We start from the raw sequence: 5,451 nt of genomic DNA, 5'->3' as shown, positions 1-5,451 counted from the left end.
ATGTATGTTACTTGCTAGATATTAGTCCAAGCTTGAATATTATCCAGATATTGCTGAATGTAGGCACGGTTGGCTAACATAACTCAAGAGGTAAAATGGTACTGAACACTGTGAACCAATTAGTGAACACTCCAAATTCAGGCCTTATGATGGAGATAAGTTCATTTATGCAGCAGATGAAGATGCTTAAGGCGAAGAAACAACCCTGAGGAACTCGGGAAACGATGTCCAGATACTGCGATGATTAGCATCCAAATACCAATAGCATCTTCCTCTGCTCTCGGTAAGACTATAACCAACCGACAGTTTCCATTTGATTCTAATTAACTTCACTTTTGTTCTTTCTCCTTGATGCTGCAGTCGGTCAAGTGGTTCCATGTTGACAAGGGAACCACTCTCACCTTGACCTCCTGATTCAGATTCTTTTTGCATGTTTATACAGGGCTCTAACCATATCTGTAACTGACTGGCCCCGTCAGAATTCAATCTGAGCATCAGTAAGTGGAATATTGCTGAATAAATTCTGCTCGAAAGCACTGTTGACGATACCTTCCATCAAGGTACTGATGATTAAGATGAGACTGACTGGGTACTTGGATGTTCCTACATTTTGTTGACAGGACATATTTGGGTAATTTTCCACATTGTTGGGCAGATGCCAATGTTGCAGCTGCACTAGAACGGCATGGCTCCCACCGACCTAGGGCTGAATTTAGTGTCCGCGTGGAAGCCTGTTATGGTGGCATAGGCGGACACATAATTGCAACACAGAAATTTGATGTTGTGTCATTAGTTACTGTTTTTTTCCAATGGTGGGAAAGCACAATGGTGGATTTTAAATATAACTAAAACTTGATACTGATTTAATGATGGTTGAGTGATTCTGTGAATGGCGGGTGGCATTTACGTCCCTCTGGATTTATGACAAGTAAAACCTGGCAGTACTGAGTCGAAGGTGCACATTGCAGTGAGCAGTAGGCAGCTCAGAACATTTATGCATTGGAGAAGAGGCTGATTTACAGATGATTGTAGGACTGCATTTATATGTGCACTGAAATGGAGAGGGGTACCGGGAGCTCTGCCAGTATGTCTGGGGTACTGCGGGCTCTGAACGAAGGTTTCAGCACTTGCGGCTCTGTGAGGGGCCCAGGGTTCTGGAGCTCGGGGAAATGCCGGGGGAACTGAAGGCTTTGCAAGTGGATACGGAGTTCTGGGGTCTCTGTAGGGAGCCCGGGGTACCATGGACTCTGCAACAGACTCTTTGGTTACTGGGGGCTCTTCACGAGTCACTAGAGTATGAGTGCTTTGCAGTGGGTTCCAGGGATCCGGGGGCTGTACAAGGGGCCTAAGAGTGAATTTGATGATGTTTGTTCGGGATCAGTATAGGGTTCGGAAACTGTTGTGTGATGTGCCTGCTTACTCACGCTACTGGAACCGAAGATGGGCCATTATTAAGGTTGGTATTTTAGTCCATCAGCAGCTCCACAGGCAGATTTGTCACTTCCTCCGGTACCAATGCATGAGGCCGAATAGGTTGAGCAATGAGCAAACAATGTCCCTAATTCTGGCGTACAAATCTTTAGTACCACAGCCAGGATGTTGCCAGGACCCATCGCCATCGCCGTATCAAGCAGAAAATATTCAGCTGTTTCTTGCTCTGATGTAAACTAAATTGATTTGGTGAAAGACTGACATCTATGATGATGAGGACGTCAGAAGGAGGCCGAGATGGATCATTCACGTGGTACTTCTGCCTGAGGATGATTGCAATGTTTCAGCGCTGTTTTTACACTGACATACTGGGCTGAAAAACCCATTATGCTGGAGATATTTGTGAATGTTCCTCTTCTGGTTCGTCATTTAAATGTCGACCATTCATCACAACTGGATGTGGCTGGACTGCAGATCTTTGATTAGTTGGTTGTGAGATCTATTAACTTTTTCTTAGCAAGTCTGCTTCTTATTGAACAAGGGTTGGTCCCCTGGCTTGATGATATCAGGAGAGTGAACGATATGCCATGCCGTGAATTTACAGATTGTGCAGCAACAACATTCCACGACTGCTATTGGTGCAAATAACCTCATGGATGTTCTGAGCTGATAGATATGTTCTGAATCTTTTCACTATGCCCCTAGACCTAGATTTCCCAACCAGCTGAAACAGTTTCTTTCTTTCTTTCTTTCTACCCTATCTTTTCCATCTGACAAGTTGTTAAAATTCAGTGTGCATTGTAATTTCGAGGGAATACACTCACACTCCGCACCCCGGTTTTTGTAATCATTCCATGTAATTTACGAATTGAAGTCCAGTTACCATTCTTGTAAATCTACTCTGCACACCCTCTGTGGTCAATTTATGTACCTTTCCTAAGTTATGGTCCTGAGAACTGCTCATAGAATACCCAGTATTGTCTAGCTAAGGCTTTGTACAACTCAAACAGGAATTCTTCACCCTGGTACTCTATCACTCGAAATATAATGCTCAACATTCCATTCTTTTTGATTACTTTCTGTGCTTGTTCACTATACTTTTATGATCTGTGTACCTGAACCCCATGTTCTTGCCATATTTGTAACGTTTCAGCATTTATAAATAACCTGTTCTATCCTATTTCGGATAAAAGTGGAGGACGTCGCATTTGTACACATTGAAATATAATCCGAACAGTTTTGTCCATTCACTTAATCTGTCAATATATATTTGTAATTTTACCATCCGACCATAAGTACGAAGATATGAATTAGGAGCAGGGGTAGGCCACTCGGTCCCACCAGCCTGCTTTGTCATTCAATAAGTTCATGGCTGAACTGATTACTTCACATTTCCACCTTCCCCCATAACATTCCACCCTTTGCTTATCAAGAATCTGTTTCCCTTTGTCTCAAAAATATTCAAAGACCCTACTTCCACCACTTTTTGTGGAAGAGAATTCCAAAAGACTCACGACCCACTCAGAGAAGAAAAAAATCTCCTAATCTCTGGCTTAAATGCGCGCCCCCTTATTTTTAAACAGTGACCCCCCGTTCCCACTTCGAGATTCACCCACTGTGCCGCCCTACTTATATGCATCATTCTATTAATATGAATTTATTTGCCTGAAACAGTGAGAGAGAGAAAAGAGAGAGTGAGAGATGGGAATAAAAATGGTGGGAGAGAGGGAACGACAACGTAAGACAGAGTGAGGAAGGAATTAATTTCAGAAAGATAATTAGATGAATAATTGAAGGGGGAAGGTGTGTGCAACTGTGGAAAAAGGAAGGCTAATGGAAATTACTGAAGAGGTAAGACCGTGGATGAATTTGAATAAATATATGATACTCTTAAACACAAGACTCTGGCGGATCTGGAGTAGTGTATCTCAGTGAGCACATAGGTAAGGGATGAATGGGACGTGGTTTAAGGTGGCATATAGATGCAGAGTTTTTGATGAGGTCTGCTGCATGTAGGCCGTGCAGGATAGTATTAGCTTAGACAATTCTGGACGTAGAAAAGGCATGGATAAGCCTTTCAGAAGCAGACAGGCTGATGGGAGGAAAGGGCAATATTCTGGAGGGGGTAGTAGGCACGATTCATGTTCTGGAACTATACCAATTCAGAACTCATCTTAATGCCAAATGGAATGCTGAACTTAACAACAGTCTGGTTGAATCTCCGGCAGTGGGCAGTGCCTGCAATGGAGTAAATGAATAGTGAACAGAATTTATGATTTAGGACGGAAAGGGTGATCTTTTAGGGGCGGTACAGTGAGGCAGTGGTTAGCATCGCAGCCTCACAACTCCAGATGTTCGCTTCTTGGTACTGCCTGTTTGTAGATTGAAAGTTCTCCCTATGACCACGTGGGTTTTTGCTGGGTGCTCCGGTTTCTTCCCACAGCCAAAAGACTTGCAGGTGATAGGTAAATTGGTCATTGTAAATTGCCCCGAGTGTACGGAGGTGGTTGGGAATATGGGATTACTGTAGGGTTCGGATAAATGGGTGTTTGTTGGTCAGCACAGACACGGTGGACCAAAGGGCCTCTTTCAGTGCTGTATCTCTAAATAAAAGTAAAATAAATAAACAAAGTGATAGCTTTGGGCTGCCCAAGTTTTAAATGGAAAGATCAGTAACACAGTGAACCTTGATATACAGATCGAATAGCAGAACAAAGGGACATACCATAGATATCACAAACAGCAAGGAGAATAGAGAAAATAACAAGAACAGCTCAGCATGATTTTAGAACTAAAAGTTGGACATAGATACATTGACACCAACACCAGCGAGGATGGGATAATAAATCTTTTGAATAATCAGAAGGCCATAATAGAATCGATGATCTAATTTCATCCACGCATAATATGCCGAAAGATAGACAAACTCAGAGGAGAAACTCCTCCTCATTGTTGCAACGTTCCAATCAACTGTTCTTAGATTCTGATCCATTGTTGTAATTCTACCAAATACTATTCTCAGATTCCAGACAATTGTTCCAATATTCCACACTCAATTCTATTTTCTCCCTTTCATTGAAGAAGCAGAGGTGATGCTGCCGAACACATTGAAAGCTGTCCCTTATTAATAGAAGAGGGAAACCTTGCAGTGATACAACTGGGTCCCATGGAGATTAACATTAATTACAGACACTGAACAAACAGGATCGGTTAACCCTCTTCAATCCAGCACGATGCACAATAAAGTAAAATACATAGAGACTTTGGATGGAATATATGTGAATTACCGATGGAAGGAGTGTTGGAAACAGTGTAAGCACTGCAAACAATCGCTCCAATTCTCCATGGATATGGGAATGGTCCCGGAGAACTTGAGGGTTGCAACTGGTGCACACTGTTTAATAAAAGAAGAGATGAATAAACCCTGTCATTACAGGTAGGTAGCCTAACATCGCAGGCACGGAAATTTCTGGAGGTCATAGGCCAGCACAAAATATTTCTGGCTTGGTAAAACATCACTACGACATGTAAGACAGCACAGATGTAATCGAATTATCTGATGAAGTAACCGACAGGGCTGTTAAGAGTAATGAGTGTTTGGTTATCTATATGGCTGACAATAGTCATGTGACAAAAGTCCATTTAATGACCTTCTATGAAAACCGTGACTGTGGCTATGACACTGGCCAAGGAACAAAGCTAAAGAAGAGGAGTGGTGAACAGTTCTAAAAACTGGAAGGGACGATACTGTAATGTTCCCAGGGAATGAACCACTGTTCTGCTATATACATATATTAATGAAATGGCCTTATGTATCAGGGCACAATTTCAGTAGTTGAGATGGCAGGAGGTCGAAAATGTCGGCAACAATGTTCGGGTAGGATCAGCCTTTAGTGGGACATAGACAAACTGGTGAAATGACCTGGCAAATGGCAGATGTAATGCAATACATAAAATATTGGAAATGAATCATTTTGTCAGGTATAATGAGGGAAGTCAATATAAAGTGAACTGCACAAT

This window comes from Heterodontus francisci, unplaced genomic scaffold, assembly GCF_036365525.1.
Source record: "Heterodontus francisci isolate sHetFra1 unplaced genomic scaffold, sHetFra1.hap1 HAP1_SCAFFOLD_329, whole genome shotgun sequence".
Classification (NCBI taxonomy): Eukaryota; Metazoa; Chordata; class Chondrichthyes; order Heterodontiformes; family Heterodontidae; genus Heterodontus; species Heterodontus francisci.
This window is presented reverse-complemented; position numbering follows the sequence as displayed.